This window comes from Bufo bufo, chromosome 5 (assembly GCF_905171765.1).
Source record: "Bufo bufo chromosome 5, aBufBuf1.1, whole genome shotgun sequence".
Classification (NCBI taxonomy): Eukaryota; Metazoa; Chordata; class Amphibia; order Anura; family Bufonidae; genus Bufo; species Bufo bufo.
In genome coordinates, this window is record NC_053393.1 from 34,162,788 (window position 1) to 34,182,194 (window position 19,407).

Sequence of the window (19,407 nt, forward strand, 5' to 3'; positions counted from 1 at the left end):
TTTCCACTAACAAAGCAAGGGTTAACAGCCAAACAAGACTGTATCTTTATTGCCCTGACTCTGCCGTTTACAGAAACATCCAATATGTGGCCGTAAACTACTGTACAGTACTGTACAGAGTGAAAGGTGCGCCGTTTGGTTTTTGGAAGGCTGATTTTTATGGACTGGTTTATTTACACCATGTCCCATTTGAAGCCCCCTGATGCACCCCTAGAGTAGAAACTCCCTAAAAGTGACCCCATCTAAGAAACTACACCTCTCAAGGTATTCAAAACTGATTTTACATACGTCATTAACCCTTTAGGTGTTGCACAAGAGTTATTGGCAAATGGAGATGAAATTTGAAAATTTCATTTCTTTGCCTAATTTTCAATTTTAACCCATTTTTCCACTAACAAAGCAAGGGTTAACAGCCAAACAAGACTGTATCTTTATTGCCCTGACTCTGATGTTCACAGAAACACCCCATATGTGGCCGTAAACTACTGTATGGCCACACAGCGGGGCGTAAAGTGAAAGGTGCGTCGTTTGGTTTCTGGAGGGCTAATTTTGCTGGACTGTTTTTTTTACACCATGTCCCATTTGAAGCCCCCCTGATGCACCCCTAGAGTAGAAACTCCATAAAAGTGACCCCATCTAAGAAACTACACCCTCAAGGTATTCAAAACTGATTTTACAAACTTTGTTAACCCTTTAGGTGTTGCACAAGATTTAATGGAAAAAAGAGACACAATTTCAAAATTTCACATTTTTGGCAGATTTTCCATTTTAATATTTTTTTTCCAGTTACAAAGCAAGGGTTAACAGCCAAACAAAACTTATTATTTATGGCCCTGATTCTGTAGTTTACAGAAGCACCCCATATGTGGTCGTAAACCGCTGTACGGGCACACGGCAGGGCGCAGAAGGAAAGGAATGCCATACGGTTTTTGGAAGGCAGGTTTTGCTGGACTGTTTTTTTTGACACCATGTCCCATTTGAAGCCCCCCTGATGCACCCCTAGAGTAGAAACTCCATAAAAGTGACGCCATCTAAGAAACTACACCCCTCAAGGTATTCAAAACTGATTTTACAAACGTTGTTAACCCTTTAGGTGTTCCACAAGAATAAATGGAAAATAGAGATTAAATTTCAAAATTTCACTTTTTCAGCAGATTTTCCATTTTAATATTTTTTTTCCAGTAACAAAGCAAGGGTTAACAGCCAAACAAAACTCTTTATTTATGGCCCTGATTCTTTAGTTTACAGAAACACCCCATATGTGGTCGTAAACTGCTGTATGGCCACACGGCAGGGCGCAGAAGGAAAGGAACACCATATGGTTTCTGGGAGGCAGATTTTGCTGGATTGTTTTTAGACACCATGTCCCATTTAAAGCCCCCTGATGCACCCCTAGGTTAGAAACTCCAAAAAAGTGGCCCCATTTTGGAAACTACGGGATAAGGTGGCAGCTTTGTTGGTACTATTTTAGGGTACATATGATTTTTGGTTGCTCTATATTACACTTTTTTGTGAGGCAAAGTAACAAAAAATAGAAATTCAGAAATTTCATCTCCATTTGCCATTAACTCTTGTGGAACACTTAAAGGGTTAACAAAGTTTGTAAAATCAGTTTTGAATACCTTGAGGGGTGTAGTTTCCAAAATGGGGTCATTTTTTGGAGTTTATACTCTAGGGGTGCATCGGGGGGGCTTCAAATGGGACATGGTGTCAAAAAACCAGTCCAGCAAAAACTGCCTTCCAAAAACCATATGGCGCTCCTTTCCTTCTGCGCCCTGCCGTGTGGCCATACAGCAGTTTACGACCACATATGGGGCATTTCTATAAACTAAAGAATCAGGGCAATAAATATTGAGTTTTGTTTGGCTGTTAACCCTTGCTTTGTTATGGGAAAAAATTAATTAAAATGGAAAATTTGCCAAAAAATAGCTGTTTTGGCACTGTTTTTATTTTTTATTATTTACAACGTTCATCTGACAGGTTAGATCATGTGCTATTTTTATAGAGCAGGTTCTTACGGACGTGACGATACCTAATATGTATACTTTTTTATTTATTTAGGTTTTACACAATAATATCATTTTTGACACCAAAAAAAAAACATGTTTTAGTGTCTCCATAGTCTGAGAGCCATAGTTTTTTCAGTTTTTTGGCGATTGTCTCAGGTTGGGTATCATTTTTGCGGGATGAGATGACGGTTAGATTGGTACTATTTTGGGGTGCACATGACTTTTTGATCGCTTGCTATTACACATTTTGTGATGTAAGGTAACAAAATAATTGCTTTTTTGACACCGTTTTTATTTAATTTTTTTTACAGTGTTCACCTGAGGGGTTAGGTCATGTGGTATTTTTATAGATCAGGTTCTTACGGACATGGCAATACCTAATATGTCTACCTTTTTATAATTTATCAGGGTTTTACACAATAATATTTTTGAAACAAAAAAAAAATCATGTTTTAGTATCTCCATAGTCTGAGACCCATAGTTTTTTTATTTTTTGGGCCATTGTCTCATGTAAGGGCTCATTTTTTGCGGGATGAGGTGACGGTTTGATTGGTACTTTTTTGGCGTACATGCGACTTTTTTGATCACTTTTATTACCTTTTTTGGGAAGTAAGGTGGGCAAAATTTCAATTTCCTCATAGTTTTTATTTTTTTATTTTTATGGCGTTCACCGTGAGGGGAAAGTAACATTACCGTTTTATAGATCAGGTCGTTATGGACGCGGCGATACCTAATATGTGTAGTGTATTTTATTTTTTTTATTTTTATTCAGTGATAAATGTGTTTTTTTGAAACTTTACTTTTTTCACTTTTTTTAACTTTTTTTTTGACCCAGACCCACTTGGTTCTTGAAGATCCAGTGGGTCTGATGTCTGTATAATACAGTACAGAACAATATATATTGTTCTGTACTGTATTTTACACTTGTCTGAACAGATCTATGCCTTTTAGCATAGATCTGTTCAGCACCATGGACAGCAGGACGCCTGAGAGGCGTCCTGTTGCCATGGGAACCTTCCCCGTCTGCTCAGTACTGGTCAGAACTGCGCAGACGGGGAAGGGTAAGTACAGGGCTGAGGGAGGCTCTCTGGGGGCTCTCTCCCTCTCCCATCGGGGGGCTGCAAAGGCACAGCAGCCACCCGATGGGAGAGGGAGGGAGCTCCCTGCGCTGTTAACCTTTTCCATACAGCGGTCCGTACGGACCGCTGTATGGAAAGGGTTAAACGGCTGACATCGCATCGCAGATGTCAGCCGTTTATACCAGGGTGCCAGCAATGTGCTGGCACCCTGGTATCCCCACTAGACACCAACGATCATTGAAGGGGAGGCGGGCGGGGGATCGCGATCCCGCCTGCCGCACCGCCCGCCTCCCGCACCTTACCGCACCTCCGCACTGCCTGCGACACCCCCCCTGCACCACCCGCCCACATAACATCATTCTGGGGTGCAGGGGGGGTGAAACATCTTTATTTTGGGCATGCTAAAGTTTCTGATCCCCGCGGTCAGGGACCGCGGGGATCAGTAACCGCAGAAAGCGCTACAAACCGCAGGTCTGAATTGACCTGCGGTTTGCAGCGATCGCCGACATGGGGGGGTCACAGGACCCCCCTCGGCATTGACCTAAGATGCCTGGCTGTGTGTGACAGCCGGGATCTCAGCGCTGTCACCATGTCTGCAGACATGGTGACAGTTTATGCCATGACGTGTATACTCATCATGGCGCGCTAAGTAGCAGTGCGCCATGACGAGTATACTCGTCATAGGTGGGGAATATTTTCACACTTTCTCCTTCTCTGATCGCTTCCCTGACAGGAATTGGGGCGATCAGAGAAGGAGAAGCACATAGTCCCTCCCTAACCCCCCCTTACCTGCCCCGATGCGCTGTGATTGGTCCCTCTGCAGTAATGGACCAATCACAGCGATCGCGGGCGGGTCAGAGCTCCAATACAGCTCCTGCCGGCTTCTCTGGTTGCCTAGCAACCCCAGCACGCCGGCTTCACTGAAGCTTCAGCGCTTCGCTCCCTGCGCTGACAGTGAAACCTGATCGCGTACATGCACGTGGAGATGCGGTGAGGCACCACATTCCCCCACGTACATGTACGTGATGTTGCGTGAAGGGGTTAAAGGGGCAGACCCGTCATTCAGTACGTGTAGGCGTGTGCACACATACTGCTCCACCATGTTGGTGAAATGCTGCCTCCTGCTAAGACGTTCCATATCAGCTGGTGGTGCTGGTTGTTGTGGCGTGCTGACAAAGCTTTTCCACATTTGGGCCATGCTAACCCTGCCTTCTGAGGTGCTGGCAGTGCCCCAGCTGCGTTGGCGACCTCTTCCTCGTCCTCTGCCTTTGCCTTGTGCTTCCACTGTGCCCCCGATGTCAGGTGGGAATGTCACCAGCAGCGCGTCTTCCAGCGTGCGCTTGTACTCGCGCATCTTACGATCACGCTTCAGTGACGGAATTAAGGACGGTACGTTGTCCTTGTAACGGGGATCCAGCAGCGTGGCCACCCAGTAATCAGCACAAGTTAGAATGTGGGCAACTCGGCGGTCGTTGCGGAGACAATGCAGCATGTAATCGCTCATGTGTGCCAGGCTGCCCAGAGGCAATGAAAAGCTGTCCTCTGTCTGAGGTGTATCGTCTGTGTCCTCTGTATCCCCCCATCCACGCACCAGTGATAGCCATGAGCTAGTCTGGGTGCCACCCTGCTGTGAACATGGTTCCTCCTCCTCCATCTCCTCCTCCTCATCCTCCACCTCCTCATCCTCCAGAACTGTTCCCTGGCTGGACAATTGTGTACCTTGGGTTTGTGGGTGCAGGAACCCACCCTCGGAGCCACTTGGGAATGACTGGCCGGAAACCCTATAAAATGCTCCCTCTTCCTCCTCCTCCTCCTGTGCCACATCCTCTTCCATCATCGCCAGCAGTGTTTTTTCAAGGAGGCATAGAAGTGGGATAGTAATGCTGAGAAATGCGTTATCGGCACTGGCCATGTTGGTGGAATACTCGAAACAGCGCAACAAGGAACACAGGTCTCGCATGGAGGCCCAGTCATTGGTGGTGAAGTGGTGCTGTTCCGCAGAGCGACTCACCCGTGCGTGCTGCAGCTGAAACTCCACTATCGCCTGCTGCTGCTCGCACAGTCTGGCCAACATGTGCAAGGTGGAGTTCCACCTTGTGGGCACGTCGCATATGAGGCGGTGAGCGGGAAGGCCGAAGTTACGCTGCAGCGCTGACAGGCGAGCAGCAGCAGGGTGAGAACGCCGAAAGCGCGCACAGATGTCCCTCACTTTATGCAGCAGCTCTGACATATCGGTGTAATTTTTAAGGAATCTCTGCACCACCAAGAGTCCCAGAGCTGCTACGAGATTTTGCCCATTATTGCACAACACCAGGCCGGGCTTGAGGCTGACTGGCACAAACCACTCATCGGTTTGTTGTTCAAGGCCCGTCCACAGCTCCTGTGCGGTGTGGGGTTTGTCCCCCAAACAGATACGTTTTAAAACTGCCTGCTGTCGTTTACCCCGGGCTGTGCTGAAGTTGGTGGTGAAGGTGTTATGCTGACCGTATGAGGGCTGGTAGAGGATGAGGAAGCAGAGTAGGAGGAGGAAGCAACAGGAGGCAAACTGAAGAGCCCTGCAATCCTTGGTGGAGGAAGGACATGCGCCAAACTGCTATCCGCCTCAGGCCCAGCCGCCACTGCATTTACCCAGTGTGCTGTTATGGAGATATAACAGCCCTGACCGTGCTTACTGGTCCACGTATCCGTAGTCAGGTGCACCTTGCCACAGATGGCGTTGCGCAGTGCACACCTGATTTTGTCCCCTACTTGGTTGTGCAGGGAAGGGATACCTCGCTTTGAAAAGTAGTGGCGACTGGGCACGACGTACTGTGGGACAGCCATCGCCATAAGGCCTTTAAAACTATCCGTCTCCACCAGACAGAATGACAGCATTTCAAAGGCCAGTAATTTAGATCAGGGCTAGGGTTTTGCAGGTGGGTAGGGAAGTACTTCCTCTTCCTCTCCAGCATTTGGGCGATGGAGAGCTGAACGCTTCCGTGGGACATTGTGGAGATGCTTGGTGACCCAGGTGTTGGTGTTGCTGGCAGATCCTTTGTTTGCGGGGTGTCAGGTGGCTCTGTCACTCCAGAGGTGGATGAAGAGTCTGAGACTGCAGCAGAAGAGGAAGCAGAAGGAGCCAGAGACCTTTCTTGGTTTTGAGGTGTCTACTCCACTGCAGCTCGTGCTTTGCACTTCAATGCCTGGTCATGCAGGTTGTGCTCAGGTTGATAACGTTTATACCTCGCTTCAGACTCTGATTGCACAGCATGCAAACCACTTGTGTCTTGTCGTCAGCACATTGTCTGAAGAACTGCCTGTTACGGCTGAGGATGGGGAAAACCCTCAGCCGTGCGATGACAGAGGATGGTAGTCACGTCTTGGCCAGAACCACAGAACTAGGGAGCAGGTCACCTCCTATTGCCTCCCTAATCTGACCCTAACTCCTAGCGACATGAGCCGACCTTGAAGGTAGGAGGACTCATGCTCTGGAACCTCGGGTCCCTACTTGCCCTCCGCCGGTCCCTACGCTAGGAGCTGGGTAGACTACCTGTTCCTCCTGGACATGGAGAAATAGGAGTCTAAAGATGGCCAAACTATAAAGACAGGGGAAACGGAAACAGGCATATGGCAATGGCAGGTAAGTGCAACTAGTACTAACACCCGGAGAATACAAATGTGATCGCACTCTATATCCAGCATTCTGCCCTGCCTCCATGCTGGATGAAACATTGGTGTACATTTTGGCCAAAGCGTAATAAGCCACTCACCGCGTCAAGGTTGCCTCCATTTGAGTGGTCCCTAACCCTAGTTCCCACCTGTTCATGGGCCATGACAGCCACACAAAATCCAGGGAATGCAGGTCAGCGTGCACGCCAAGCACACTCTGCTTTTAACCCCGTCCGGTGCCATTACAGTTTTCATCGGATCCAGGGATGCAAGTACCAACATGCACGCTGAGCCCACCATATACTTCTCCTGGAGCCAAATGGCCACTGGTAGGTTCTATATAAGCAGACTCAGTTTTATACTGACTTTAAAACCAGCCTCCAGGACAGATTGACTGGTCAGGTGTGCTTGACTCAAAGGAGATCGCCACGCCTCCAATGCATACTACAAAGAAAACGACAAACACAAACGACAGAGCACACACACCACACAGGACACCAGGAAACTGAAGGGATATATGTGACTCCATTTTGTCTTATTCAGCCACGTGTATTACATTTGGCCAGTACACTTAAAATCTCCCTTATTTCTTCCCCCTTTGGAATGTGAGAAACTTCCTGTGCGGTTTCAGATACCCATACATTCCTTAGTCCTACCATATAAGGTCATCTGGCTCACGTGTATGCCAGTGCATGCTGGCCTATGTGTCTATACCTGATTGGTCAAATGCTGTTACTATGAGTCATCTATTATGTTAATGCAGAGCTCATGTGTGATCGATACCATAGGTCGAATACTAATGCTAACATATGATTGGATGTCAAGGAAGCTCAACCCCCTCTATTATAACTGTTTGCCAACTGTGGAATAAACCAGAATGGATTAGAACTACACACGTCTTCAGTGTTATCTTGTTCATTCTCCCGGTACCGGAATACACTTAATTCAAGCTAATACCTGGCCAAACTTATGGCTATACCTGGCCAAAACTCTGAACTTAACTGACTTTTGTCTCCGAACCACTTTATCGGCATCTAACATTTTGGAGACATGTCTGGTAGCAGTCCCCAGCCCAGTAGATGTATGGACGGAGCTACTACGTTCCCAATGGAATGACACAGACTTGGAGGATCATGATGTTAAATATGGATATGTAAATCCTTATCATGCTTGTTATGACTGTCCTACATATGAGACTCTGCAGAATAATATGATAGAAATAATTACAGGTCTTGTCACAGCAGCAGAAATATGTTATAACTTCACCTGTGATGAGACACTATTGCCTCTCTGCATACAAGCAAAAATGCAGAATAAGACTAAGCCAAATATTTGTGATAGAGATTTAGGTAGTTGTAAAAAGATAATATCAGGAAAGAATATGCAATGTAATATTACAAAAACAGTACCATCCCTAGACAAACATGTACCTCTACCAGCAGGATGGGTATTGGCCTGTGGGAATACTAGTCACACATATATACCGGCCAATATTACAGAGGGACCCTGTACAATAGCCAGGCTGACGTTAACAATGATACCACTATTTCCAGCAATGCAGACACGACACACGAGAGACACTTCCCTACAGTTACCAGAAAATTGTGATAATAATGTGAATCTCCTCTCTAGATCAGAATATATGAGTTTAGGGGTATCTTTGATAGGAGTACCAGGTTTGGCCATATATAACCACAGGACAATATCAAAACTTGCCTGTTATATGGTAAAACAGATAAATGTCACTAGTGCAGTTCTGCAAGATATGCTGCTGGATATACAATCGTATGAAAAGGCTATCTTGCAGAATAGGGCAACTATTGACTATTTATTGCCCCAACATGGTATAGGATGCTCAGCGTTCGCAGGGATGTGTTGTTTCAATTTATCAGACCACTCCCGTGGAATAAAAGATAAAATAGGCCAAATAGAAGAGATGAGAAAACATATAAAACAGGATGTTGACCAAGGTTGGGGGGGACTCGCTTTTTGGCTGAATACCTGACTTTGGTCAAATAAGATATGTTTTAGGAGTGGCACTCGCCGTGATCGCTGCAATAGTGTGTCTCTACACTCAACATTCCTCTATACACCGGTAGAGGTAGAAGAGGCAAACACAACCTCAACAAAGCCTTAGGATTATACTCCTGAAGGGTACATGGAATACCTAAAGGCTTACAAGCAAACAAAGGAAGAGCAGAGAAAGAACCATATAGTATAAGGTATATATATAAGGTTCTTAGAGGGGATTGAAGGGATTGAAGGGATATATGTGACTCCATTTTGTCTTATTCAGCCACGTGTATTACATTTGGCCAGTACACTTAAAATCTCCCTTCTTCCTTCCCCCTTTGGAATGTGAGAAACTTCCTGTGCGGTTTCAGATACCCATACATTCCTTAGTCCTACCATATAAGGTCATCTGGCTCAAGTGCATGCTGGCCTATGTGTATATACCTGATTGGTCAAATGCTGTTACTATGAGTCATCTATTATGTTAATGCAGAGCTCATGTGTGATCGATACCATAGGTCGAATACTAATGCTAACATATGATTGGATGTCAAGGAAGCTCAACCCCCTCTATTATAACTGTTTGCCAACTGTGGAATAAGCCAGAATGGATTAGAACTACACACGTCTTCAGTGTTATCTTACCGGAATAGACTTGATTCAAGCTGATCACCGAAATCATGTGTCAGGGACACCGTTAGGCAAGAGAGTATATTGCCCAACAGAAACCATACGCTGCAAAGCATAGACATGACACACAAACACATCCTCATAACATCGTGTATAAACAATACATAACAATTTGTTTATGACCACAAGGGTGGCCCCCACTGGCAGATGGAAATACCAGGAGGATTTCTCCAGCAAAGCATGGCTGAAGAACCCCTCAGCTTCAGATCTCCAAAGAGGCTTTATAGCCCAAAGTGGCCACACCCACACAGACCCACACAGACACACACAGGAGAGGGAATTAACCCTTCCAACACTAACAGGGAGTGAAACCACCTAAAGGGAAAGTGTCCAAATGCACATCACACTGTAGCTGTTACCGCAGGCAACGACATGGATGGCAACCATGTCCTAGGAGTCAGCCAGAAGGCCGAGACACTGCCACCACATGTACACATACCCAACGTTGCCACGGGCAGCCACAGTGAAGGGAAGTGTCACAGTGCACACCTAACATAAACCTAGTGCACACCAGACATACAAAGTGCATAACATACACACACACACCTAACAGAAAGGTTGCTAGGTGCAACCGCATGAACATTGCCGCAAGCTGCCTAGCACCAGCTCATGCTGCTCTACTGCGACAATACCCAACTACTTGTTGCCCGCGGCAACCACAAGTGAGGCTACACACTAGCGCCCCTCACCTGTGGTTGAACAACTAAACCAGACCGCAGGCAACCACATGCGGTAAAGGAGTCATGGCCAAGACCATGGCCGTGACACTGCCACGCCAGGGAACTCCTTGGAGCTGGCTTTGGTGTGCTCGGTCCCTTGCTGCGGTGGGCAGTAGGAGGCGTACTGTCTAGAGGACGGCTGCTCCGCTTTTGCACCCTGCTCCCTCTTCTGCTGTGCTGGTGGCTCTGTGCGACCACCGCTTCTTTCTCCGAACTACATAGGTCACTCGCATGACCTTGATTCCATGTGGGGTCGAGGACCTCATCGTCCTCCACATCATTCTACCCAGTCTTCACCCCTGCCATCCTTGTCGGTCTGCACACTTTCGAAAGCCCCAGCAGTTGGCACCTGTGTTTCGTCATCATCCGAGACATGGTGCGAGGGTCCTCCCATGTACTCATCTTGAAAGATAAGTGGTTGGGCATCGGTGCACTCAATCTCTTCCACTTCTGGGGCAGGGCTAGGTGGATGGCCCTGGGAAACCCTGCTAACAGAGTCATCAAAAAGCAGAAGAGACTGCTGCATGACTTGGGGCTCAGACTGCTTGGCTGATTTGCAAGGGGGTGAGGTGAAAGACTAATGGACATCGGCTGCAGGTGCCAACTGTGGTCTTTCAGCAGGAGACTGGGTGGGAGACAATGTGAAGGAACTGGATCCACTGTCAGCAACCTAATCTACTATCGCCTGTACTTGTTCAGGCCTCACCATTCGTAGAGCCGCATTAGTCCCGACCAAATACCGCTGCAGGTTTTGTCGCCTATTCGCACCTGAGGAAAGGGTTTCACTTGTGCGTGTACCTGGCACAGATCAACCACGTCTTCTCCCTGCAACAAGAGCTCCATCAGCAGCACCACGACCTGGGCCACGTCCCTTATTTGACGCTCTCCTCATATTTTTTTAATTTAGGATCTTGCCCTAAATGGGTGTTTAATTAATAGTAGAATAGAATGACAGTATGTAAAGGGTGTATCTCACACGTACAGATGCAGACTAGGCCGCAATTAAAGATTTCTTTTCCCAAAATGGCTGTATTTCAAATGCCTGAATCAAACCCCTCTATGTAGAGGGTGTAACTCCCAGGGCATGAACCAGTGTAGGCCTAAATTAATTATTTCTTTCCCCAAAAAGGCTGTATTTCAAATGGCTGTAATTCAAATGCCTGAATCAAACCCCTGTATGTAGAGGGTGTGTCTCACAGGGCCTGAACCAGTGTAGGCCTGAATTAAATATTTCTTTGCCCAAAATGGCTGTATTTCAAATGGCTGTATTTCAAATGCCTGAATCAAATTCCTGTATGTAGAGGGTGTATCTCACACGGTCTGAACCAGTGTAGGCCTGAATTAAATATTTCTTTGCCTAAAATGGCTGTATTTCAAATGCCTGAATCAAACCCCTGTATGTAGAGGGTGTATCTCACATGGTCTGAACCAGTGTAGGCCTGAATTAAATATTTATTTGCCCAACAAGGCTGTATTTCAAATGGCTGTATTTCAAATGCCCGAATCAAACCCCTTTATGTAGAGGGTGTATCTCACAGGGTCTGAACCAGTGTAGGCCTAAATTAAATACACTGCTCAAAAAAATAAAGGGAACACAAAAATAACACATCCTAGATCTGAATTAATTAAATATTCTTCTGAAATACTTTGTTCTTTACATAGTTGAATGTGCTGACAACAAAATCACACAAAAATAAAAGAATGGAAATCAAATTTTTCAACCCATGGAGGTCTGGATTTGGAGTCACACTCAAAATCAAAGTGGAAAAACACACTACAGGCTGATCCAACTTTGATGTAATGTCCTTAAAACAAGTCAAAATGAGGCTCAGTAGTGTGTGTGGCCACATGCCTGTATGACCTCCCTACAACGCCTGTGCATGCTCCTGATGAGGTGGCGGACGGTCTCCTGAGGGATCTCCTCCCAGACCTGGACTAAAGCATCTGCCAACTCCTGGACAGTCTGTGGTGCAACGTGACGGTGGATAGAGCGAGACATGATGTCCCAGATGTGCTCAATTGGATTCAGGTCTGGGGAACTGGCGGGCTAGTCCATAGCATCAATGCCTTTGTCTTGCAGGAACTGCTGACACACTCCAGCCACATGAGGTCTAGCATTGTCTTGCATTAGGAGGAACCCAGGGCCAACCGCACCAGCATATGGTCTCACAAGGGGTCTGAAGATCTCATCTCGGTACCTAATGGAAGTCAGGCTATCTCTGGCGAGCACATGGAGGGCTGTGCGGCCCTCCAAAGAAATGCCACCCCACACCATTACTGACCCAATGCCAAACCGGATGCTGGAGGATGTTGCAGGCAGCAGAACGTTCTCCACGGCATCTCAAGACTCTGTCACGTCTGTCACATGTGCTCAGTGTGAACCTGCTTTCATCTGTGAAGAGCACAGGGCACCAGTGGCGAATTTGCCAATCTTGGCGTTCTCTGGCAAATGCCAAACGTCTTGCACGGTGTTGGGCTGTAAGCCCAACCCCCACCTGTGGACGTCGGGCCCTCATATCACCCTCATGGAGTCTGTTTCTGACCGTTTGAGCAGACACATGCACATTTGTGGCCTGCTGGAGGTCATTTTGCAGGGCTCTGGCAGTGCTCCTCCTGTTCCTCCTTGCACAAAGGCGGAGGTAGCGGTCCTGCTGCTGGGTTGTTGCCCTCCTACGGCCTCCTCCACGTCTCCTGATGTACTGGCCTGTCTCCTGATAGTGCCTCCATGCTCTGGACACTACGCTGACAGACACAGCAAACCTTCTTGCCACAGCTCGCATTGATGTGCCATCCTGGATAAGCTGCACTACCTGAGCCACTTGTGTGGGTTGTAGACTCCATCTCATGCTACCACTAGAGTGAAAGCACTGCCAGCATTCAAAAGTGACCAAAACATCAGCAAGGAAGCATAGGAACTGAGAAGTGGTCTGTAGTCACCACCTGCAGAACCAATCCTTTATTGGGGGTGTCTTGCTAATTGCCTATAATTTCCACCTGTTGTCTATCCCATTTGCACAACAGCATGTGGAATTGATTGTCACTCAGTGTTGCTTCCTAAGTGGACAGTTTGATTTCACAGAAGTGTGATTGACTTGGAGTTACATTGTGTTGTTTAAGTGTTCCCTTTATTTTTTTGAGCCGTGTATTTCTTTGCCCAACAAGGCTGTATTTCAAATGGCTGCATTTCAAATGCCTGAATCAAACCCCTGTATGTAGAGGGTGTATCTCACACTGTCTGAACCAGTGTAGGCCTGAATTAAAGATTTATTTGACCAAAATGGCTGCATTTCAAATGCCTGAATCAAACCCCTGTATGTAGAGGGGGTATCTCACAGGGCCTGAACCAGTGTAGGCCTGAATTAAATATTGATGCAGTATTTCAAATCTCTGAATGTAAACCTAATGTATTAAGGGTGTTTCTCACAATGACATCTGCATCAAAGGCTGCCAACTAAATTTTTTGGCCCAAACGAGTGTTTGTTTAACAACTAAATTTGTCAGCAGTATATAAGCCTGTAATTTCACACGTGCTGATGCTGCAAGGCCTGAAAATATTGTTTTTTGTCAAAAAAGTGTGTTTTTAAAACCCCAGAAAATGATGGTTGTATTTCTAGCTGACTAATCCAGATGTTGTAGTTTGCCCAAAAAAATGGTGATTTGCAATGTCCCAAAAGCTCAGATGCAGTGCTGGTGCACTGAGCTTGCATAAAATGGCCGCCGCCACTCACCTAACTAACAGAATTATAAAAGTTATTATTTTTTTGGTCAATGGGCTCAGGGCAGGGTAAAAAGATTGTGTCCTGCACCCACACAACTATTTGTCTGTAGATCGCTAAGTTAGATTCTCTCCTATTCTCTCCCTGAAATCACAAGTCCAGCTGCAACCTCTCCCTACACTTGAATCAGCAGAGTGACGTGCAGCGCTACGTGACTCCAGCTTATATAGAGCCTGGGTCACATGCTACACTGGCCAATCACAGCCATGCCGTTAGTAGGCATGGCTGTGATGGCTTCTAAGGTCAGACAGTTAACCGCTTGTTGATTGGCTGCTCTGCAGCCTTTCAAAAAGCGGCAAGAAAGCGCTGAACACTGAACCCAAACCCGAACTTTTACTGAAATGTTCGGGTTCGGGTCCGGGTTCCAAAAATCCTAAAGTTCAATACGAACCCGAACTTTACAGTTCGGGTTCGCTCAACCCTAGTTCTGATAACATATTTGTGGAATCAGCTGGCGACGGTGTGAAAGGAGTGCGCTTCTTCTTGACACTGACATCGACCTGTAAGGCTGAGTTCATACTTCAGTTATTTGGTCAGTTTTGGCCCCGTGACTGCCCAAATAAGTGAAGTGTGTAGTGATTCTAAGAGCGATGCCTGTCAACTGCATGTCATACTGACTCACAGTATTATTTCTCTTCCACAGCAGGCTCCCTATGCAGGTTTAGACTGGCCCACAGGGGTATAGGTGAATCCCACTAGTGGGCCCCTAGTCTCCCACCCTCTGCACCAGTGGCACATAACACAGTAGACTTACTGCACTACATACATATATTCAGCCTATGTTCATATAAAAAAAACTTGATAGATTATTAAAGATATACCCCGGTTTATTAATATAGACACGATCAGAGCTGAGATGACTTCTAGGTATAGAGGAAAGCTGCCAGTATCCTCTTCTCCCCAGGACCTACTTTCTGAAAGTTGCTGCAGGGATCCCCATATTTAATCATCTGGTAGCACCTTGCTGCTGTGTGAGCAGGTAATATTTGAATGTATCCATACTGTGGGCTCTAGTCACCTAGTCCGACACTGTCCCTATGCATGTTACTGTAAGGCACAGTGTTCTACACCACTATACAGGCTCTATGCAGCCAGGAAATAGCTGTTTTTTTAATGTGATTCGTATAAGTTTTGGAAAATTCGGCGAACCAGTTGAATCGAATTTTAGAAACATTTGCTCATCTCTAATAATCGCAAACAAAACGACCAGAGAAGATGATAGAGAAGGACAAGTTTGCAGGTTGACGCTGGTTTGATGATTCCCCCACTGACAACTTTGACATTTCCAAATATGAAAATGCATGTCATATAACAAACAGAAAGCAGAAATGCAGAGCTACACTTCAGCCTCCATTTTGTTAAATTGTGGGAAGTATCTCCGATTATAACCATAATTTCTGACCAACCTCCATTTGTAACTGTAGCTGTTGTACAAGAAAATGCATGTGCAGCAAATGATCCTAGAAAATATTTGGGACGATTGGACCCATTTTCAGAAAAAACTGTCTGTTGGTTGTAAAGTGACCAAAGAAATATATTTAAAGGGGTTTTCTGAGTGTTTAATACTGATGACCTATCCTTACGATAGGTCATCAGTATCTAAATGGTGGGGCTCTGACACCCGGCGAGCGCCGCAGCCTCCTCGCAGCTTACCGAGCACAGCCCTGTACATTGGATAATAGCTGTGCATAGTATTGCAGCCCAGGCCCAATCTCTTGGCCTAGGCCATGTGACCGATGAACGTGACGCCACGACATCCGTCAAAAACCTACGGCAGATGTCGGGTCTTTAAAGATAGTACACTCTCCCGAGTGGAGCGAGAGCCATAGCTAGCGGGTGCATTCGGTTTCATAATGCGGATCGTGGACTTTTAACATCTTAGAAGCGGAAACACACGCTTCACTGGCTGGAACGCCTACCCCTGGAGGAGAATGGGGAAGGCGTTCCACTGCAGTAATGAGCCTGAGCCTGCACTAGGCATCCTGGTTCATTATTTGTATATTACAATTCAGGCCAGCAGGAGCCAGCACTGATCTGTAAAATAGCTATTTCTATATAGGATAATGGAGAAAATTCCATTACCCTATATAAATTGCAATCTGATCATTGCATGTTGTGGTACACTTGCGGACCTATGTAATAAAAAGTGAAAAAAATAAAATAAAATAATGGAAGTCAATGGGAGAACCCGAGCATTTAACCAGACACCCTCTGCTCTGAAGAGGGGAGGGTTTCTGGTTCATAGAAAAAGGTCATAAATTGATGGAAACACCACCGAAATGGTTCGGGAACAGCATAGGGAGTGTAAGATCCTCACCTGCTTTGCACTCCAGGGGAACCAAGAGGGGTCCTCGTGGAGTTGCGGGACAGGTTATGCGTGTCTCTGATGCACCAGCGCTGACCCCTTTGCGAGCCAGTGCGGGGATGCGTTCGCGTGGACATCGGAGTGGAGGACCGTCGGAGTCCCGGGGACAGAGTGGCCAGGCGAGTGACAAGACGCCGCGGCCAGGGTTGTCTCCGGTGTCTCCTGCGACTTCCGTTTCCGCATCTGGGTCCACGCGCTCGCATACTCGCGCTGAGTCAATCATGCGTCCGTGCGTACGCACGAGGGCAGGTTCGCAAAGGGATACACGGTCGCGAGGACGCGCTTCTTATGCGCTTCGTCGACCAGTGGCGCATAATATACTGACTCACAAGAGCAAAGTGGATTAGGGAGCCAGCCATGGGTTAATCAACTTGTGATTGCCTTAGGCCATGTACTCAGGTGCAGGGCAATTTGTTCACCTATGGTAGTGGACACTTGGCACCCTGGGATTGGTCAGCAGGCATTTAAAAGGAGGTCTCTCAGGGTGATCAGTGCCCACTGTTATTTTCCCTCAACCAGGTATAGGTCACAACTGCTAGTGACTGAAGACTGCCAGGAACTTTGTCCTTTGCAGCGGACCCAAGATCTGGAGTGACTCGACTGCCAAGTGCACAGCATCATTCAGCACTGGTTGGGACTATTCCTGGAATCTCCTTGCCTGGTTTTTGTTATTATTCCTTGTTACCAGCAAGTGTCCTGGACGTTTATGTTTCTGGTGAATAAACACCTTTTTGCTTTCATCACTGGTCTGTTTGTTGGTGCCTTGCATTACAGAACAGTGGGCCCAACTAACAGTTGCCATGGACAAGATCCAGCAGCAGCTGAGTGAATTAACGGGAGCCGTTAACCTGCTGTTCCAACGACGCCCAAATATACCAGCAGCCGCTGCAGCGCAAATCCAAGAGCAACTGACAACTGTGATGGAGGAGGTTCAGCAGCTTATCCAGGGAGCCTCAGCACTACCCGTCACTATTGCAAGGCATCAAACAGAACCTAAGATCCCTCTGCCTGACCCCTTCACAGGAGAGCTACAGGAGTTCTTAAACTTCAGGGACTCCTGTCTCCTTTATTTCCAGTTGCGTCCGATGGCTTCTGGCACTCTCAGGCAGAGAATTGGGATTGTAATGTCACTGCTACGTGGAGACCCCCAACGTTGGGCATTTAATTTGCCTCAAGACCATACAGCTTTTTCGTCAGTAGACGCCTTCTTCGAGGCTATGGCTGTGATTTACGATGACCCGGATCGTACTCGCACCGCAGAGACCAATCTTGAGCATATTCAACAAGGCCGCCGCCCAGCTGAAGAATACGCTGCAGAATTCAGGCGATGGGCAGCTTTCACCACCTGGGGCGACGCAGCCCTACGCCATCGCTTCCGTTTGGGACTTTCGGATGCGGTCCGGGATCTTCTTTTGGCCTTGCCTACCCCCTTCTCGTTGGAAATGGCTATCTCTCAGGCAATCGATGCCGACAGGCGAATCCGTGAGAGGCGAGTGGAACGGTCGTCTCGGTTTTCATCCTCTCGACCACATCCAGGGCCTCTTAAATCGGCCGAAGAGCCAATGGAGGTTGGATCCTCCCATCTCACACAGGCAGAACGAGCTCATCGCCAACAGAAAGGCCTGTGCCTATTTTGCGGAAAGTCTGGACACCTCGTTAAAACCTGTCCCCTCCTGCCGGCGGGAAACGAATGAACCTAGGGGGCATAGAGGAGAACCCCCTAGGTGCTATTATCCCTCCTCCAAGCCGGGTGATGGTATCCATATCCTTACGGTGGCAAGACAAGGTCCATGAGTTTTCAGCACTAATCGATTCTGGGGCCGCTGGGAATTTTGTGGACTCAACCTTGGTTCGTCGACTTGACATCCCGTTGATCCAGCCGAAAACCACCATGTCAGTGACCGCGATTGATGGTTCCCCTCTTCAAGATGGTCGTGCAGTGTGGATGACTCCGGGAATACAGGTAACGGTGGGGGCTGATCATCGGGAGACCTTAAGCCTTTTTGTCCTTGACATGCCATCCACTCCCGTGATTTTGGGTCTCCCTTGGTTAAGGCTCCATAATCCAGTAGTGGACTGGCGCTCGGGTCTTATTTGTCAGTGGAGTACGGAATGCCTTACTAAGTGCATTCGTCCCGACCTGTCACTAGCCTCCATGGAAGTATTAAGTACTTTACCACAGCAGTATCATAATTTCCGAGATGTGTTCAGTCCTCAGGGGGCTGATGTGTTACCTCCCCACAGGTCATATGATTGTCCTATAGACCTGTTGCCAGGTACCATGCCACCACGAGGGCATCTTTATAATCTCACTGGGCCTGAGGTTCAGGCTCAGCGGGAGTATATTAAAGAGAACCTTGAGAAGAATTTCATTCGTCCATCCACTTCCCCTGCTGGAGCTGGATTCTTCTTTGTGGAGAAGAAGGATGGAGGCTTGAGACCTTGCATCGATTATCGTGCCCTTAATCGGATTACGGTGAAGAATCGGTATCCACTGCCTCTGATTGATGATCTGTTTTCTCAGGTGGCAGGGGCCCGAGTCTTCACCAAACTCGATTTAAGGGGTGCTTATAATTTAGTTTGCATTAGAGAGGGTGACGAATGGAAGACCGCATTTAATACCAGAGACGGGCATTACGAGTATCTCGTGATGCCTTTCGGTCTCTGTAATGCTCCCGCGGTCTTCCAGGAGTTCATCAACGATGTTCTCAGAGATATCTTGGATAGATGTGTTGTTGTCTATCTAGATGACATACTAATCTACTCTTCGGATCTGGTCTCTCATCGGAGACACGTGTGTCAGGTTTTCCAGAAGCTGAGGGAGAACCGCCTCTATGCCAAACTTGAGAAGTGTCTGTTTGAGGTGAAGGAGTTGCCTTTCCTGGGGTACATTATCTCAGAAAAGGGATTGGCTATGGACCCATCCAAACTTTCTGCTGTCTTGGATTGGCCTCAGCCTAAGGATCTTAAGGGGTTGCAGCGTTTCTTAGGCTTTGCCAACTTCTACCGCAAGTTTATTAAGAATTTTTCTGCGATAGTAGTACCTCTCACCAACCTCACTAAGAAGGGAGCTAATCCTTCTAAGTGGACGAGAGAGGCAGTCAGAGC